This window comes from Bison bison, unplaced genomic scaffold, assembly GCF_000754665.1.
Source record: "Bison bison bison isolate TAMUID 2011002044 unplaced genomic scaffold, Bison_UMD1.0 scf7180017864072, whole genome shotgun sequence".
Lineage (NCBI taxonomy): Eukaryota > Metazoa > Chordata > Mammalia > Artiodactyla > Bovidae > Bison > Bison bison.
The window spans coordinates 3,454,735-3,475,241 of record NW_011494644.1 but is presented as its reverse complement, the minus strand read 5'-3'; the positions used below and the strand labels follow the sequence as shown (position 1 = coordinate 3,475,241).

At 41.2% G+C, this 20,507-nt stretch overlaps 1 protein-coding gene and 1 pseudogene across 9 annotated transcripts in view; one reads left to right on the top strand and one right to left on the bottom strand.

Annotated features, from left to right (window-relative positions):
* DCUN1D3 (DCN1, defective in cullin neddylation 1, domain containing 3) overlaps positions 1 to 20,507 on the top strand; it is a 55,002-nt gene that overhangs the window by 9,865 nt on the left and 24,630 nt on the right. For 5 of the 9 annotated variants that reach the window (XM_010837171.1, XM_010837167.1, XM_010837168.1 and 2 more), the window contains one exon: positions 17,980 to 18,110. The exons of the other annotated variants lie outside the window; for them this stretch is intronic. The gene's annotated coding sequence lies outside the window, so the exon portion shown is untranslated. The remainder of the gene's footprint in view (positions 1 to 17,979; positions 18,111 to 20,507) is intronic. 9 annotated transcript variants of the gene reach the window in all.
* LOC104986548 lies at positions 9,546 to 15,316 on the bottom strand (annotated as a pseudogene).

Here is a 20,507-nt window from a genome sequence, read left to right as displayed (position 1 = left end):
TTTTTTGGTCAAGAGAGTGCAAATTGCATAGTTTCAGATTACAAGGAGCAAACTCTTCCCTCAGTCAGTATGAAATGGCACTCAGAATGTGTTATATATATATTTTAATTTAATACATGCATGCCCTAATGCAATAAAGAAGCTCACTTTTAGGAAATCAGATACATAGAAATCATGCTTCCTTTGACTGTGAATTTAAAGTTTCAAGTGTACATAGTGCACAGGTAAGAGCATCTGTGTAGTCGCATCTGAACTTCACCATGTACTTGTCACTTGACCTTGGATGAGCCACTTAGCATCTCTAAGCCTTGTTTCCTTCATGTATTAAGTGAAAATAATCACAGTAAATAGTTGTGAGGAGTCAATAAGACATTTGCAGGACACGGCACAATGCCTGGCATATAAATAAACATTTAATAATGTTAGTTATTATTAACTGCCTGCATGTACAGTGAAACATGGATTGGCCGCTCCCAACAGGCCAGGAACGATACCATTTCGCCTTCTCTTATATGGGAAGTATGGGACAGTGTATAAAACATTGCTAGGCACATAGTAGACACAAGTTATCTATCACTTGAAAATAAAACCAGGTCTGGGTATCTGGGAAATACTGGAGTAACTCTGTAATGGAAACTTCCAGCCTGTTTCCAAAGCTAGCCTAAAACCCAGAGATGGAAAATCTTCCTCCTGAAACCATATAGAGCATGCATGAGTCTAGCAATGGGGACAGGAGATCAGTGGCTAGGATATTGTTGGATCCAAAAGTGGGAAACTGATCCAGGAGACATTTTTATCATTGGCAGCACGCCTTGAGATTCAATGAGGTTGGGAAAACCACATGAGAGTTCGGGAAGGAAGCAACAGATTTATTTCAGCCCATCCAGACACTCTTTGAAAGTCCACTGGCAAATACCATGTTTTGTGTATTGCTTCTCAGAGAAAATGAAAAACCTGGATCTGCTGTCAAAGGGCTTAGCAACTCCTTGAAGTTCACTTCTTGGGGAAGTCCCCAAGGACTAATTCTCCCTGTATCTTACCCATCTGTAGATTCTACTTTAGTAGACCACCACTGGACTCAGTTCTAGTCTAGAGTCTGCCACCAGTTCTGTGTGTCCTTGGGCAAGTTACACCCACTCTAGGAGCCTATTTCCTTACCTGCAACGAAGAATTTGGTACTAAATCACTGTTCCCCAAAGTGTGGCTTTGGTTACATTGTTAGTGTATGTGCTGCTGAAATGAGTGTACAAAGGGGTGTTTTTTTAATACTATTGATGGTACATGAGATGATTTTTGCCTGATGAATACTTTTTATCCTATATTTTTTTAACGTGTATTAATGAAAGCGTAACTAGCATATCAGACCTATGACTTCATGGATAATGTTACTTTCAGTTCAGTTCAGTCGCTCAGTCGTGTCCAACTGTTTGCAACCCCATGAATCGCAGCACGCCAGGCCTCCCTGTCCATTACCAACTCCCGGAGTTCACTCAAACTCATGTCCATCAAGTCAGTAGGGTGATATTAAAGTAGATTTTTTTTTTTTATCCTTTCAAGAAAAACCTTAGAGGAACGATAGTTGGGGTGGTAAATGGATGTAGAAGATCATAAAGGTTGTGTAGGAATAGCTGATGTGTTTATAAGTTCTAAGACTAAGTAATTCTAGTGCAGTGCCATACTTTCTTTATGAAAGCCTTTGTGGTGATGGACTCAATAGACAGGTCTAAATTTGAGTGGCTTTAAAAAACTTGCTTAACTTAAGCAAATTGACAAATTTATTTTTATGCATTCATGGTGAAAATGCCCATAAGTTGGTTGTGTAGAATTTAAATTAGCATAGACTTTAGAAGTGGTGGCTTTTTTTAAATAACAAAGAATGAATAATGTTGCTTCCTCTCACTTTTAGCAGATTCCTCAAAACCTGGATTGATCTTTAGTTCTTTTCACCCCTTGTTGTTGGAACTCCCTAAGACAGGAGTTAGGGGTTCCCATTTGTTCTGTTGGGGAGGAAGAAAAAGCCACCCCCATCTCTTGAATACATGCATGCCTATGCCTGCTTTCTCTGTTCTGGAGATGCTGAGGCTGCCCCATCCTAATGATCTCTGCCTTACTTCTTCTTGGTAGCCGCTTTAAAGGTGCAGTGTGATGTGTACCCTAAAATGAACATAAATTCTGAGGCAAGGTTTTTTAAAATTTCATATCATTTTTTGTTGTATTGGTTTTCACACAGTGGGAATCTTGAGAAGTAAAACGAGCAGTGGTAGAAATGAAATAAACTTGTGGGAGGTACTTTCTTTTTAAGCAAAACCCAGAAAAAATAGTGCAATCTTGATTGTGTAGTAGGAGCCAAGAAATCTGCTTTCAGATGTAGTCTGTGATTTAGAGGTTTTTTTTTAAGTATTAATTCTTTGTGTTACTTTGACATTTTCTGTGTATCTTAACACTGTCATCATTCATTATCTACATTTAGTTGTTAACCTCTCTTCTGTAAATGATATTGTTCTATTTCGTTCTCAATGTAAAGGGCCATTCATCTGATACAGCATCTTGTAATAAATTGTTTCATGTTTCAAACTGTAGTTTTTAAAAGTTGCTATAAAGATGGTTTCAAGTCTTTTATTTTTCTGAACCATGTGTTATCTAGTCAGTTCAGTTCAGTCGCTCAGTTATGTCTGACTCTGCAACCCCATGGACTGCAGCATGCTAGGCTTCCCTGTTGATCACCAGCTCCTGAAGCTTGCTCAGATTCTGTCCATCGAGTCAGTGATGCCATCCAACCATCTCATCCTCTGTCATCCCCTTCTCCTCCGGCCTTCAATCTTTCCCAGCGTCAGGGTCTTTTCCAGTGAGTCAGATCTTCACATCAGGTGGCCAAAGCTTTAGCATCACTCCTTCCAATGAATATTCAGGGCTGATCTCCTTTAGGATTGACTGGTTTGATCTCCTTGCAGTCCAAGGGACTCTCAAGAGTCTTCTCCAGCACCACAGTTAAAAAGCATCAGTTGTTCGGCACACAGCATTCTTTATGGGCCACCTCTCACATCCATACATGACTACTGGAAAAACCACAGCTGTGGCTAGATGGACCTTTGTCAGCAAAGTAATGTCTCTGCTTTTTAATGTGCTCTCTAGGTTGGTCATAGCTTTTCTTCCAAGGAGCAAGCGTCTTTTCATATCATGGCTGCAGTCACACCTACAGTGATTTTGGAACCCAAGAAACTAAAGTCTGTCACTGTTTCCATTGTTTGCCCATCTGTTTGCCATGAAGTGATGGGACCCGATGCCATGATCATAATTTTTGGAATGTTGAGTTTAAACCAACTTTTTCACTCTCCTCTTTCACTTTCATCAAGAGGATCTTCAGTTCCTCTTCACTTTCTGCCATAACGATGCTTGTCTGAGGTTATTGATATTTTTCCCAGCAATCTTGATTCCAGCTTGTGCTGCATCCAGCCCCAAGTTACTCATGATGTACTCTGCAGATTAAATAAGCAGGGTGACAATATACAGCCTTGAGGTACTCCTTTCCCAATTTGGAACCAGTCTGTTGCTCCATGTCCGGTTCTAACTGTTGCTTCCTGACCTGCATATAGATTTCTCAGGAGGCAGGTAAGGTGGTCTGGTAGTCCCATCTCTTGAAGAATTTTCCACAGTTTGTTGTGATCCACACAGTCAAAGGCTTTGGTATAGTCAGTGAAGCAGAGGTAGATGTTTTTCTGGAACTCACATGCTTTTTCTGTGATCCAGTGGATGTTGGCAATTTGATCTCTGGTTCCTCTGCCTTTTCTAAATCTAGCTTGTACCTCTGGAGGTTCTCAGTTCATGTACCATTGAAGCCTGGCTTGGAGAATTTTGAGCATTACTTTACTAGCATGTGAGATGAGTGCAATTGTGTGGTAGTTTGAACATTCTTTGGCATTGCCTTTCTTTGGGGTTGGAATGAAAACTGACCTTTTCCAGTCCTGTGGCCACTGCTCAGTTTTCCAAATTTGCTGGCATATTGAATGCAGCACTTTCACAGCATCATCCTTTAGGATCTTTTAGTTATCTAGTCAAGATTAGGTTAAAATAGAACAAAATGGTGACAGTGCTGTAACTTAAGATTCTTTTCTTCCTTCATTTTTTCTCTGTCATTGGTTTAATACAAAGTTTTCACATGATTTCATAATGAGAAACTCTCAGATGTTCCCCAATCGAGGTGGCATCTAATGTTCCAAGCCACAAGCTCTCAAACTTTGTAAATTTTGGTTTTGTTATCCATACTATCTTGTCTCCCAAGAAGAAGTAGTAAATTGTATTACTTAGCATATTGGAAAAATCTGTATTCAAGACTATTTTGCAGGATTAAAAAAATCTCTTTTCTTACTAAAGTCTGTTTCATGACTTGCACAATACTCATCCTTTGCACACATTTACAAGACCCACCTTACTCAGGGTAGGTGTCAGGTTTTTGACAGTCTGTTTCCCTTAGGGCTTCCCTGATGGCTCAGTGGCAAAGAATCCACCTGCAATGCAGGAGGTGTAGAATCTATCCCTGGGTTGGGAAGATCCTCTGGAGAAGGAAATGGCAGCTCACTACAGTATCTTGCTCCTTTCCTGTCTCCTGAGAAACCTGTATGAAGCAACAGTTAGAACTGAACATGAAACAACTGACTGTTTCCAGATTTGGAAAGGAGTGCGACAAGGCTGTGTATTGTCATTTTGCTTATTTAACTTATATGTGAAGTACATCATGTGAAATGCCATGCTGCATGAAGCACAAACTGGAATTAAGATTGCTGGGAGAAATATCAATCACTTGAGATATGCAGATGATACCATTCTAATGGCAGAAATTAAAGAGCCTCTTGGGCTTCCCTTGTGGCTCAGCTGGTAAAGAATTCGCCTGCAATGCAGGAGACCTGGGTTTGATCCCTGGGTTGGGAAGATCCCCTGGAGAAGGGAAAGGCTACCCACTCCTGTATTCTTACCTGGAGAATACCATGAACTGTATAGTCTGTGGGGTCACAAAGAGTCGGATATGACTGAGCGACTTTCACAAAGAACCTATTGATGAAGGTGAAAAAGGAGAGTCAAAAAGCTGACTTAAAACTCACCATTCAGAAAACTAAGATCATGATATCCAGTTCCATCGCTTCGTAGCAAATAGAAGGGGAAAAAGTAGAAGCATTGGCAAATTTTCTTTCCTTGGGCTCCAAAATCACTGTAGACGGTGACTGCAGCCATGACATTAAAAGACGCTTGCGCCTTGGAAGAAAAGCTGTGACAAACCTAGATAGTATATTAAAAATCAGAGACATTACTTTGCTGACAAAGGTCCGTATAGTCAGATTTATGATTTTTCCAACAGTCATGTATGTATGTGACAGTTGAATCATAAAGAAGACTTGAGCACTGAAGAATTGATTCTTTGGAATTGTGCTGGAGAGAAGGTTCCTAAGAGTCCCTTGGACTGGAAGGAGATGAAACCAGTCAATTGTAAAGGAAATTAACCCTGAATATTCTTTGTAAGGAATGATGCTGAAGCTGAAGCTCCAGTACTTTTTGGCCATCTGATGCAGAGAGCTGACTTGTTGGAAAAGAGCCTGATGCTGAAAAAGATTGAAGACAGAGGAGAAAGGGGTGGTAGAGGGATGAGATGGTTGGATGGCATCACCAACTCAATGAACGTGAATTTGAGCAAACCCTGGGAGATAGTGAACTCCTGGCATGCCACCGTCCATGGGGTCACGACTTAGCAACTGAATAACAACTATTTCCCTAGGTGCAAAGGCTAGTCATTATTTACAGATAATTGCTGATGAGTCTGGAGAAATTCTGAAAGGGGATATGTAAGGATTGTGACTTTTATCCTTGGTCTATAGACTAGAATTTGCAAACCTAGAGTGAGGTTGTTTAACACCTTCTCTTCTTAGGAAATTGCCATTGGATCAGTCAGTCTTGGTTCAGATCTCTTGTGGGCAGCTGAATAGTTGGGCTTTTAAAAATGAAAAGTGAAAGTGAAGTCACTCAGTCTTGTCCGACTCTTTGTGACCCCATGGACTGTAGCCTATCAGGCTCCTCCGTCCATGGGATTTTCCAGGCAAGAGTGCTGGAGTGGATTGCCATTTCCTTCTCCAGGGGATCTTCTGACCCAGGAATCAAACCCGGGTCTCCTGCGTTGCCCACAGACGCTTTACCGTCTGAGCCACCAGGGAAGCTTAGGCACATAAAAAAATGCTTCTTTCCCAATCATACAAATAGTTATCTCCATGATAGTATAACCTCCATCTATGGAGTATAAGTACTCAGGACCACAATTTATTTATTTATTTTTTTTAGGACCACACATTTAAAAAGATAAATTTAATACTGAGTCAGAATGAAAGATGTGCAAACGGAGTAGTAGAGTTCAAAACCTTTTCAGGCCATTCTTACACGTTTCTGGCGCCACTTTGGTTTTCTCTTGGTAGGCTAACCTTTTATTCATTGGGAGCCTTTTCACTTCTAAAATAAAGCCTTTTAGGATGCTGAAACTTGAACTTTAATGGTAAGTTAAAGTGAAAAAAAAAAAAGGTGTACTCAGAGACTTTCTAACTCTTGACTTTAAACCTTCCTTTTAGAGAACCAGACTTGCTTAATTTATTAGAGCATTTGCTTTTCTAAGTTTCCAGCTCACAACCATTCCGTGGCCCAGCAGAAAGAGATAATAAAAAGTTAAGTAACAGGTAAAAATCTTTTACAGTTGCCTTTTCCCCAGTTGGAAGCAGAGTTTTTCTTTCCCTCTGGGCAGTTTGGCCTCTAAGCTCCTCCTTTTTCTGATTTGAAACTCTACTATTTGCGTACAGTGTTTAAATTGATTCACTCACAACCAAGTTCTGAATGTCTCCAGCATTAGTACCTTTGACTCAGGAAGCTTAAGCAAAAGATTATAATAGTGGTTTAACAGGACAAAACCTTTAAAAACATACTTGAAGGTTGTTTTTACTCAAGATTTCCAAACAGATACAAACTGTTTTCAAAGAAAAGCCAGTCTATGTGGTTTTCAACTTAGACATACATGAGCAGGGAAGCAGCTTTCCCAGATGGAATGTGGGTCTTTCATAGAGAACTTGTGAAGCTGAAAACTAGTCTTGTTAAGTCTTGGCCTCCAGACTTGATTCTTTCACTGTTATATTTAAAGTGAAGTATGTGTAGTCTGAATTTTTCTTAAGGATCAACTCTAGAATGGGGTGCATAGTGCTTCAGGGAAAATAAATGTGTTTATATGCTACCAGATTTTCATCTAGTAAATTTGAGTGTCTTTTGTGGACCTTGTTTTTAAAAGCTTTATGGTAAGAAAACGGATATAAAAACAAGTGAAGGTGTGAAGAGACAGAGAGGCTCTAGGTCACCTTGAAGGAGTCAGGAGAGGATTCCTATAAGAAGTAAAATCTGAGCTGGGATTGAAATACCAAGACTAGAGAAGGAGGAGGCATTCCAAACACAAGTAACAGTATGTGTAAAACTACAGTGGGTTGAGAGGCCATGGCATCTTGGGAAGCGGCAGATGTTTCAGTATGCCCGAGGGATGTGGAGTGAACAGGAGAAAGGCAGTAATTGAGGCTAAAGTAAAAAAAAAAACCTTGTATACCTTATTAAAGTTGTATTTGTAGGTGAAGGGGAGCTATTAAATAATTTTGAGTAGAGGCATGGCATATTCACATGGGCTATGTGTGTGTTGAAAAGATCACTCCAGTGGCAGTTTGGAAGAGAGATGGAAGGGAGCAATCCCAGAAGCAGGTACTGAGAGAATACTGCAGTAAAGATGGCAGAGGCCTGAACTGTAAAATTACTGAGGGAATGGTAGATATTCAGGAGTTAGAGCTTAACAAAGTTTGTCATAATCTGTTGAAAAGTTCTTTGCTTACATATCCCACGTGGGTTTTAGGCTAAAAGGTGCTCAGCTCCAGAAGTTGCTCAGAGACCCAAGCTGATGTGGGTTCCAACATCATGTGTTGTACCATCTGTATTGTCTTGGTCACCATGGCAAGGGAAGAGATGGCTGAGATGTCTTGTGCACCTTTAGGCTTGGGCTTGGAAATGTAAGTATCACATCTGCCTACAACTCATTGTGTCATTTCTGCCTATACCTGTTTGGCCAGAAATGGACACATTTCCTCATCTAACTGAAGAGGCTGGGAAGCTGGGGGAACTGGTGAAATGTTGGATGAGCTTCTCTGTCTGTGCTACAGTGTAGGGTCGTAAGTGAGGTGCTTTATTTCTGAGTGTATTCCCTTATTTGTAAAATAGGAACATCAAGAGTACCAGCCTCACTCCCAGAGACTCTTTTAGAGGATCCCCAAGACACTTTTCATAGTATCTGAAAAACCAGATTCTCTTCTTAGTAGTACTAACATCATTCGTCCTTTATACTTTCATTCTCTCAGGAGTTTTATAGAGTCTACATGGTGTGTTATATCACAAAAGATTGAATGAGAAGCACATATGGGAAATTAGCTGTCTTCTAAGCCAGACCTTAGAGACATTTGCGAAAATGTAAAACAATGTTGTTGTTCTTATTAAGTTTTTGGAAATACAGTTATTTTTCATAAAATTGTCATTTATGTTAACATATAATGATTTATTATTGATAATTTATTTTTTAGAAGCTATTAGGAGAAGGCAATGGCACCCCACTCCAGTACTCTTGCCTGGAAAATCCCATGGACAGAGGAGCCTGGTGGGCTGCAGTCCGTGGGGTCGCTAAGAGTCGGACATGACTGAGCAACTTCACTTTCACTTTTCACTTTCATGCATTGGAGAAGGAAGTGGCAACCCACTCCAGTGTTCTTGCCTGGAGAATCCCAGGGATGGCGGAGCCTGGTGGGCTGCCATCTATGGGGTTACACAGAGTCGGACACGACTGAAACGACTTAACAGCAGCAGCATTATTTTCTTAGACTTCCCCTTTCCCTAATTCTTCAATATTTTTGTTCTTTGTACTATACATACTTCGATAACCTTGCTTAAAATGCATACATATATGATAACACATTATGTGTCTTTATTTTTATTTTTAAAATTTTTATCTTATATTAACAGTGTTATGTTAGTTTCAGATATATAGCAAAGTGATTATCCAAACACAGGTATCTATTCTTTTTCAAATTCTTTTCCCATTTAGTTATTACAGAGTATTGAGCAGAATTCTCTGGGGGTGCTTGTTGTAGGTCCTTGTTGGTTATCTATTTTAAATATAGCAGTGATGTTTTAAATGAATTAATACAATATTTTTTAATTTTTCAGTTAAAAAAAGTACCAGCCTCATAGCGCAGCTTTAGGGATTAACTGCTGTCACAACTCTAAAATGCCTAGCATTGTGTCTGGCACAATAAAGATATTGGAGGGAATCTTTAAGTTTGATCTTGAATTTTTCTTATTATGTGCTGTAGGTGGGTGTCCTGTCATGTCCGACTCTTTTGCAACCCCATGGACTGTAGCCTGCCAGGCCCCTCTGTCCATGGAATTTCCCAGGCAATACTGGAGTGGAGTGCCATTTCCTTCTCCAGGGGATTATCCCAACACAGGAGTCAAACCTGAGTCTCCTGAATCTCCTGCATTGGCAGAGGGATTCTTTACCACTGAGCCACCTGTTATTATTTACTTAGTGGATTATAACCAACAATTAAAAACCAAGTTAAAGAAGCAGCGTAAATTAGAGTTCATCATCGAAGTGAGTAAATATTGCTTCATAAGTTGTATGTGTGTGTATGTATATATATGCATTTGGTCAGGATATAACTTGTTTCTCACAGATTGTTGAAGTTCAAGTTGGAAAGACACTGATTTAGTTCAAGCTCTCATTTTACAGTGACTGAAAGACTTAAATATACTAAACAAAAAAATGACTGTATTCTACTGTACTTTTTTGAAAGAGGCAGTTTAAACTGCGGTAATGTGTTTACTTATTTTTGGTTGCCCTGGGTCTTCGTTGCCGTGCACAGGCTTTCTCTAGTTGGGGCGAGTGGGGGCTGCTCTCTGTTGCAGTGCGCTGGCTTCTCATTGCAGTGGCTTCTCTTGTGAAGCTCCTAGGTGCCTGGGCTATAGTAATTGCAGCACACGAACTCAATAGCTGTGACTCACGAGCCTTAAAGAGTGTGGGCGCCAGTTGTGCATACTGGCTCAGTGGTTGTGGTGCAACAGGCTTTAGTTGCTCCACAGCATGTGGAATCTACCAATATCAAGGATCAGACGCATGTCCCCTGCATTGGCAGGCAGGTGTCCATCCACTGTACCACCAGGGAAGTCCATGTTTTCAAAAAGTAGGCTTGAAAAACATTATCCTTAACTTTGAGAAAGAGTAGAACATGGATTTGAATTTAGAAAGTGTTTGTTAGATGCCAGTTAGCCCTTTTCATTTTACCATGTACACTTCCTGCCTTCTTGGAACTGTAATCTAAGATGTAGTCACTAAAACAGTAACATCTTTTCTGTACTTGTCATTTTTTGCCAGCTCCTGAGAGCCATGAATATATATGTTCCATAGGGGTAAAATGCAGAATGCATTCAAGCCTTGAATGCATAGTAGAAATAATTATTTATTATAATAGGGGGTCATCATAGACAATAAAAAATATTCAGTCAGAAGAACTTACTGAGGAAGGAGTTAATGAAATATTTTCTTTTTCTGTTTTTTCTCTTTTTGACCTGTAAGAAACAAGTACGAAACTTGTATTTAAGTTTAGCAAAGTATTTAAGTGACTTCTCTTACAATGAGTAGTGATGTCAGCAAACTGATGTGCAGTGAGCAACCTGCTGTGTCTTTTTCAGAGCAGTGGTGGATAATAATGCTTCCATTTTGATTAGCCCATGCTGAGTGAATAGGAGTTAATCCTGGCTGCCTGGCAGAAGTAGATTTGTTATATAATTTATGGTACCCAGAAGCCCTTTGAGGAGGTCTTTATCATCTTATTATCCAGACAGTATCCATCTAGGCCTGAAGATTAATTTTTGTTGTTCTCATCTAGTTCCACCAGACTGATTTAACAGCAACTTGCTGTTAAATGCTGGCACTTGGTTTTTGCTTTTGACACAAAGGTATGCTAATCAAGAATGGCTGTTAGGAATCCTATAATGTTTCAATTAGTGATTTATTGTCATTTAGAGGGTTTTGTCCCCCCCCCCCCATTAAACTGATTTAACTTCTGAAAAATGAGTCAATTCAGGGTTTCAAACATTTCTTCTTCAACTAGCCACCAGAAAAGGTTTACTAATGACTCTGTCTTGTAAATTGCTGCTGCGGTTCATTTGTGTCAGTCCCGTCACTGCTGAAACAAATGCAGGAGGAGTGTCAGTGTAGTTTTCCTCCGTCTGGCACTTGGACTTCTTAACTCTATTACTGGAGATGCCTGCTGTTAAACAACCTGTACTCTTTTTTATGACTTGCTGAGAAGTCATGTGGTACTGTGATCCCTGTCCCCAACTACCGGCCTTTAAACTTACAATTTTCAATGTATTGTGTTAAAACAGACTTCTAATTCTGGATATTTTTCTTTTCAGTTTTAAACCTAAAGGTGGAAGTTCTATTTTTAGGAAATACTCTCCTAGAAAAGTCACTGGTGTCGCTACCCCAAATACGAGGCCTAAGGGTGGGAAGAGCAAGAGCTGACTGTTTCACATGGCTAAGCAGAATGTGTGGGCTGGTCTGCCAGCCAGCAGAGGTGGAAGCTGCCCTTTGCTTTCTTGGCAAGTACATCTGGCTGTGAAGGCCCTGATTAGTACTTTAGGTTTTGGCCTTTTCTTGGCAGTTATGTGAAACATAGTCTATTGTCTCCAGTGGTTCTAAAGAGATGCAGAGCCTTGATGGTCCACATCCCTTATCCTCTTTACAGGAAATGTGCTTCATCCCTCAGAATTAAAAGCCAATCTGTCATCAGGCAAATTTTTAAAAATACTACAGTGGAAAAAAATATCTTAAGTAGTGTAAAACTTAAAGTGAGTTCTTCATGTTCACTATATAATAGCATGCAAACAAGCTGCTGGCTTTTGCCCTTACATCTCTAGACACCTAAAAGTCATTCCTTTGTTTGTTGTGATAGAGAAGAAGCAGTTTGGACCAGCACCAGGAGGTTTTTCATTGCTTGGAGAACCCTTGGAGCTTCGTACAGTGCTGCACGGCTATGGCTTGAATAAACTGTCTGGACTTTCACCCTTGCTTGAAGGACAGGCAGGACTGATTTCCATTATTATGTGGATTTTTTCCAGGGGACTAAGTTGCAGGTCAAAAAGAGGTACTACAGGGTGAACATCTCCCAATTTCAGCTTCAAATTTTGGCTTTTGCTGTGTTTGAGGTGAAAATTAATTTGTAGAATAAGGAGAGATGGGACTATATACTGCTGACTGAGAAGCTGTGTTTGTATCACATTATCTGGTTAACTGATGAGGTAGGGAATAATTTGAAACAATGAGACAATTTCCTGTTTTCTCTTTGAGGGTAGTGGGGTGTTGAGAGGCAGGGTGTCCAGGGATTGGATCTTAGGAACCAGCTCTTGAGTGGTGAAATTAAGGCCTACTCTACATCCTTAGGGCTTAGGTTCCTTGACTGTTGAGTATTTGATAACAATATGGAATTGGTACAAATAGCTATCATCTATTGAGAACTAACTGTGCTACGGACAGTGCTAAGCATGTCGTACTTATCATTTATTTAATTGTGAGTTAATACATTTAAGTGCATAGACTAGTACCTTGTACAGAGTACTCAATAAATATCAGAGAGTATTATTCAATAGATATATCAAAACACTTACATGATAAAGCTTAGGTGCCCAGGACAAAATGCTGAATAAAATAATTTCCACTCTCATGGAAATTGCTTTCTGGTAGGGGGAGTGGACAATAAATAAGTTAACAAGAATTTCAGAGAGTGGTATGTGCTAAAGAAATAAAGTAGTGTGCTGGATCAGAGGGCGATGGTACTTTAGATTGGTTGGACAAGGAATACATCTCAGCATTTGAACTGAAATCCTCTGATAGGAAGGGGCCATTTATTCTTCACAGTGACCCTTTGTCCCAATTTTCAGGTGAGAAAACAGAGATGCAGGGTGACTAAGTATGTGTGGAAAGTGAATAGAGCTGGGCTGTACAGACCCTATCATTCTGCATCCAAAGCATAGCATGTCCTTCCCAGAAGGGCAGCTGTAGGAGTTGAACTATATGCAGTTGGTTTTGAGTAAAAGAAATGGAGGTGGTTGCAGTGCAGGTAAAACCCTCAGGCAATTCAGAAAAGTTGTAATTTCATGGACCCCCCCCCCCAGTCCTGGGTTGCAAAATTTGAGTATGAGTGTGTGTATGTATGTACATTTTATTCTGGAATCCAAAGCTATCTTCAACTTTTCAAAGGTGATGACAAAAACAGCCTGTGCACCACTGCTTTCTTTTAGGATGTTTTTCATATCGTTTTGGAAAGTAAGGCCTACTTGCTAGGGCAGAGTCGTTTTTTGTTTGTTTGTTTGTTTTTTTCACTTTGGTGATTTATTATTTACAAATCTCTGCTTCTATACAGGATAACAAGGGCACTATTTTTTAAAAAGAACGAGATAAAATGGCATCGCTGATGTGGCCAGTGGGCCCAGGCCCCACTGCTCGGTCCTGGGAAGGAGTGCCTGGTCTGGAGCCTTCTGGCCAGCAACCTGCCACTGGGTCAGGGGCTGATGCAGCCCCCTACCCTCCCACCCCATCCATCTGGTGTTGCAGCCGGCCTGGCAGAGTGAGGGCAGAGCTGACAGAAGTCTTGCTGCTGCAGGTAGACGCCAGTCCCCCACGTGTTCTCAGTGAGCGTCAGTCCCGGAGGGCCCGGGCATGGCCACCGTGCTCAGAGGACCTGCTTTATGCTGGAGGTGGAAATGTCCAGGAGCTGCCCGGCCACATAGGGGTTTAGCTTGTCCTTGTCTTGGCAGAGCGTCCACACGTACAGCATTTGCAGTACCGTCTCCAGGTCGCCCTCGACCACCTTGCCTTTGGAGTTCTTGATCAGCATCACCATCTGGGCCTGGAAGGGGATGATCAGCACAGGCCCCTGCTCCATCATCGTGCCCATGGCCATATCAATGTTGTCAGTGTCCACGATATAGGAGTGCAACTGGAGGGCCAGACCCTTGGCCTGCTGGATCAGGTTGGCCAGTTGGCTGTAGATAGCTTCATAGCACCAGTCTTTGAGAATGTCAAGCTCCTGGGAAATCATGGCTTCCAGAACGTTGGGGATGATGTTGTTCTTGCACTGCTACAGGAAGCAGTCCTTATTGATGGTGGGGTCTACACGCAGGATCTCTGAGCACCTCTGACATCTCCATCTTCGAGAACAGGCCTCCCAGCAAGCCTGTGATCTTGTCTGTCAGTACACTGGACGCCCGGATGAAGGCGTCGTCACTCTCGTCATATTTCATTTTCATCTTCAAGAACCGATTGAACACCACATTTTTGTCCCTGAAGTCCTTCTACTGCTGGTAACACTTGGAGTCCTTGTGTAGCACGACCCGCAGCACCTCCTCGTTGCCCTCAAACATTTTCTCTTCCTTGAATTTCTCTCCGTCGAACTCCTTCCTTTTCCAGGGCCGCTCAGGCCACCGGTAGGGCCCGGTCTGTCCCAGGATGCTCTCGTCGATCTCCTTGACAGACTCCACGTCCTGGGAGAGGGCTTTGAAGACAGTGGTCCAGCCGAGCTTCTCCCCACCTTTGGACACCAATTTGGTAGACTGCTTGGCGGTCTTGGCTGCTGTTTCCACACTCTTCTTGATATTTCTGCCAAGGTCACTTTTACTGACTTCGTCAAGACTCTCCTTGACAATGCCCATGATCTCCCCTAGCTTCTTCCTGATCACCTCGCTCGTCCGCTGGGTTTTCAGTTCAGTGGTTTTGTCTTTCCTCCTGGCTTCCTGGAACACATCTGACTCTTCCAGGTTCTTGGCCTTGTTTTGGAACTTTTTATACTTTCTTTCATTTCTTTGTTTTTGGCTAATTCCTCTTTGATTTTATTGAGCAAACCAGAGAGAAACCCTTTTCTGTTTCCAGAGGAATAGGATTTGGACAGGGTTAGCTCTCCCCTCGGCTGGGCAGCTGGTGGGTACCATGGGGTAGTGCCCTTAGATTGTGGCTGGACAGGAGATGGACTCTGCTGCCAAAATATCTCTGTGGGTAGCAGCACCAGCCTGCCCACAGTGCTGCCGCTGCCATGGTGGAGGATCCTGTGTGCTAGGGCAGAGTTTTAATAGAAAGCATTGAAAATGATCATTCAGTTCAATTGCTCAGTCTATTCAACTCTTTGCGACCCCATGGTCTACAGCATGCCACACTTGCCTGTCCTTCACCATCTCACGGAGCTTGCTCCAACTCATGTCCATTGAGTTGGTGTTGCCACCCAACCATCTCCTCCTCTGTCATCCCCTTCTCCTCCTGCCTTCAGTCTTTCCCAACATCAGGGTCTTTTCTAGTGAGTCGGCTCTTCTCATCTGGTGGCCAAAGTATTGGAGCTTCAGCTTCAGCATTACTCCTTCCAACGAATATTCAGGACTGATTTCCTTTAGAATTGACTGATTTGATCTCCTTGTAGTCCAAGGGACTCTCAAGAAGCTCCATCACTACAGTTCAAAAGCATTAATTCTTTGGCACTCAGCCTTTTATCCAACTCTCACATCCGTACATGGCAACTGGAAAAACCACAGCTTTGACTAGACAGACCTTTGTCAGCCAAGTAATGTCTGTGGTTTTTAGTATGCTGTCTAGGTTTGTCATAGCTTTTCTTCCAAGGAGCAAGTGTCTTTTAATTTTATGGCTGCAGTCACCTTTCTCAGTGATTTTGGAGCCCAAGAAAATAAAGTCTGTCACTGTTTTTGTTGTTTCCCCATCTATTTGCCATGAAGTGATGGGGCAAGATGCCAGATCTTAGTTTTCTGAATTTTGGGTTTTAAGTTAGCTTTTTCACTCTCCTCTTTCACTTTCATCAGAGGCTCTTCAGTTTGTCTTGGCTTTCTGCCATAAGGGTAGTGTCATCTACATACCTGGGGTTATTGATATTTATCCTGGCAATCTTGATTCCAGCTTGTGCTTCATCCAGCACAAGTACATCTCATGATGTACTCTGCATATATGTTAAATAAGCCTGGTGACAATATACAACTTTGATGTACTCCTTTCCCAATTTGGAACCAGTCCATTCTTGGACTGCATACAGGTTTCTCAGGAAGTAGGTAAGGTGGTCTGTTATTCCCATCTCTTGAAGAATTTTCCATAGTTTGTTGTGATCCATAGTCAAGGACTTCAGCATAGTCAGTGAAGCAGAATTAGATGTTTTTTCTGGAATTCTCTTGCTTTTTCCATGATTCAACAGATTTTGAAAATTCGATCTCTGGGTCCTCTGCCTTTTCTAAATCCAACTTGTACATCTGGAAATTCTTGGTTCATGTACTGCTGAAGCCTCACTTGGAGAATTTTGAGCATTACCTTACTAGCATATGGAATGAATGCAGTCATGCAGTAGTGTGAACATTCTTTGGCATTGTACTTCTTTGGAATTGGAATGAATACTGATCTTTTACAGTCCTGTAGTCACGATTGAGTTTCCCAAATTTGCTTGCATATTGAGTGCAGCACTTTCACAGCATCATCTTTTAGGATTTGAAATAGCTCAACTGGAATTCCATCACCTCCACTCACTTTGTTCATAGTGATGCTTTCTAAGGCCCCCTTGACTTCGCACTCGAGGATGTCTGGCTCTAGGTTAGTGATCACATTAGCATGGTTATCTGGGTCATGAAGATCTTTTCTGTACAGTTCTTCTGTGTATTCTTGCCACCGCTTCTTAATATCTTCTGCTTCTGTTAGGGCCATACCATTTCTGTCCTTTATTGTGCCCATTTTTGCATGAAATGTTCCCTTGGTATCTCTGGTTTTCTTGAAGAGATCTCTAGTCTTTCCCATCCTGTTGCTTTCCTCTATTTCTTTGCATTGTTCACTTTTCTCCTTTGCCTTTCTCTTCTCTTCTTTTCTCAGCTATTTGTAAGGCCTCTTCAGACAACCATTTTGCCTTTTTGCATTTCTTCTAGGGGATGGTCTTGATCACTGCCTCCTGAACAGTGTCACAAACCTTTCTATCCATAGTTCTATGGGCAGTATGTCTATCAGATCTAATCCCTTGAATATATTTGTCACTTCCACTGTATAATCATAAGGGATTTGATTTAGGTCATACCTGAATGGCCTAGTGGTTTTCCCTACTTTCTTCAAGTCTGAATTTGGCAGTAAGGAGTTCTTGATCTGAGCCACAGTCAGCTCCCGGTCTTGTTTTTGCTGAGTGTATAGAGCTTCTCCATCTTTGGCTGCAAAAAATATAATCAATCTGATTTCGATATTGACCATCTGGTGATGTCCATGTGTAAAATTGTCTCTTGTGTTGTTGGAAGAGGGTGTTTGCCATGACTGGTGCCTTCTCTAGCAAAACTCTGTTAGCCTTTGCCCTGCTTCATTTTGTACTCCAAGAACAAACTTGCCTGTTACTCCAGGGATCTCTTGACTTCCTGCTTTTGCATTCCAGTCCCCTATATTTTTAATTTAATTATCTGCTTATCTTTCCCCTCATTAATGTACCCCTTGGTCTCATGCCATATGAGTGCACATTTGTGAAATAAGTAACTTGACCAAAAAAAAAGGAAAAAAAGGTCCAAACACTGGGGCCTCAGGTTTCAACCTACAGGGAATATATTTCCAATAAAGACACACTAACGTGAGCATTTCCTATCACTGTCTTCAAAACCTGAATACTTTCTAAATAGACTTTTTAGTACTTGACACCAAAGAGAAATTGTTTCCGTAATAGTAATTGAAACCAAGAGAGTAGCAAAGTTCTGATCAGGTCTGGTCTTTCAGTTTCATAGGATGTGGTTTAGATCCAGTAGCCTATGTTAGTCAGAAGATTGATCATGTTATTGCATAGGGGAAGACTTACAGGAGTTTTTACTTTGCAGTCATTCATGTGGTGTCTGAGTGCTGGGAGGAGGTTCTTCCTTGGAAACGTGAAGATGACAGAAGCATACACAGTAGGATAAAGCAGCTGAAAGTGCTCTGTGGTACTTTTGCTTGAAGGATGCTTAAGATGGTAAGAATTACAAGAAAGATTCTTTTTCTCTTAGTCATATCATCTTTCAAATAGCATCCTCATGGTCCACCCAGTTGTCATGAGATTTTACAATTTGCTCAAGTTTGGGATCATTGGTCCTAGTGTTCAGCTAAGAAGTCTCTTGATATATTTGGTTGAAACTGTGGCCTGCTAAGTTGGTCTCTGACCATGGTATCAGGTCTTCTGTTTCTTTGCTCTGTAAGTAGATCTGAGTGACATAGTTGGTCTTGGTCGGGACTGTTTCTGTTGTGACAGGAAAACTGACATCTGGCTTATGCTAAAGGAGAATTAACTGGCTCATACAACTGTGAGGTTCAGGCTTTGATCTGACTTTAGGTACAGTTGGATTCTGTACTCAAATAATGCCTTTAAAAAACTGATTTTGTCTCTTGGCACTGGTTTTATTCTTCTGTCTTACACACATTTAAACTGAGACCCATCTGATAAGAAGAGACAGTTTAACCCTCACAGTGACCCTTGGATAGGCATTATTATTTTCTTTGGTGCTCTTTCTTCCTAATAAGAAGACCAAAGCAGCTCCAAACTTCCTTGCTTTTAGTGCTAAGATTCACTTTGTCTGACTTAGGTCTCCTGCATATTCCTGACCCAGTTGTTGAAAGCCAAGGGCATATGGAGACTTTGGTGGGCTTGAGTCACATAGTTCATTATGTGAACTTACCCAACATGAATGACTAAGAGTGAGGGAGTTGGATCTTTCTAGTGAAGAAAATGAGTGACCAACTGATGAAGAACCTGGATGCTGGGGGAGCAGATGAGTCTCTGCTGCAAGCCTTTGATCCAGTCTGAAGCTAAAAGGCCATATATTAAGTCTGTGGTCTGAATCCAGACTATTAACCATTTTAAGTACACCATAGTTCCATTTGAATGAAATTCTTGCTCCCTGGGCATGTGATTCACTCAGGTTCAACTGCATGGGTTGAACCTGAATATATAGGTCAGGCCCTTCTACCCCCAATGCTAAACTTACGATAGTTCTGTTCAGTTCAGTTCAGTCACTCAGTTGTGTCTGACTCTTGGCGACCCTGTGAATTGCAGCACCCCAGGCCTCCCTGTCCATCACCAACTCCCGGAGTCCACCCAAACCCATGTCCATCAAGTCGGTGATGCCATCCAGCCATCTCATCCTCTGTCGTCCCCTTCTCCTCCTGCCCCCAATCCTTCCCAGCATTAGGGTCTTTTCCAGTGAGTCAACTCTTTGCATGAGGTGGCCAAAGTTTTGGAGTTTCAACTTATGATAAGGGGACTATTATTCATTAGATCTATTATTATCTTTAGACTGTTATTCATTAGATGGTCTTTATATTTTTGTGTGTGTATGGGACATGGGGAAAGGTTCATTTGCTTTTGAAAGAATAAATCTGGAATTTAGATACTATTGAAACATGATTAATCTCTTTCTGTCCCCTGCTCTGCACCCCACCCCCATCATTTAACAGTACTGTCTTGAAATCCTTGGAGCTAAAATTGTTGGATTTGTCAATCTTTTGATGCAATTTATAATGAAGTAAATGGTCTCTCATGTTTTCCATCCTCCTCTGGCAGTTTGATATTTTTCCTAAAATATAATGTCTAAAAGTACTTTTTAAAAGTAAGGAGTTGGGTTTTGTTTTTTTTTTTTAAGAAATTGAATTAGTTGACATATTACCAGGTGATGTTGGGAGAAATACACACTCCTAGTACAGTCCCATTGTATAAGCTGACACTACTTTTTTTGAATTCAGATTGATTTTATGTGGTGACACAGCTGATAAAGACCCTTTCTACAGTACCAGAGAACCAGGTTCAATCCCTGGGTCAGGAAGATCCCCTGGAGAAGGGCATGGCAACCCACTCCAGTATTCTTGCCTGGAGAACTCCGTGGACAGAGGCACTTGGGCTGCAGTCCATGGGGTTGCAAAGAGGCAGATACTGAGTGACTAATACTTTCACTTTTCATACACACACACATACACTTATAATATGTTTTTGCATAGTCTTTAATCTGTTGTTCCACTTCTGGGAGTTTATTCTCAGGAGCTGAATTTTAGCTGCATATTCTGTTTATTATCCCAATATTGTTTATAATAGTGAACTGTTGGAAGCAAACTCAATGTCCCACCGTTAGAGTTTAAACTGTCAAACTGTCAATGAAAGACATATCTGGCAATTAAATATGTTTTAACAGAGAGTCAACCTTTCTGCAACCCTTCTGTAGTGTAGCACCAAATTTTTGTTTGACAGATTGAAGTTGTAGGCAATAAATAGTTTATGGGTTATGTGAAATAGCTGGTGTGTCAGTGGTAATACTGCCACAGTCTTGGTAGTACGGCCATTAATTTTCAGCTCTTTTAAAGCATTTGATGAGGGAAGATTTAT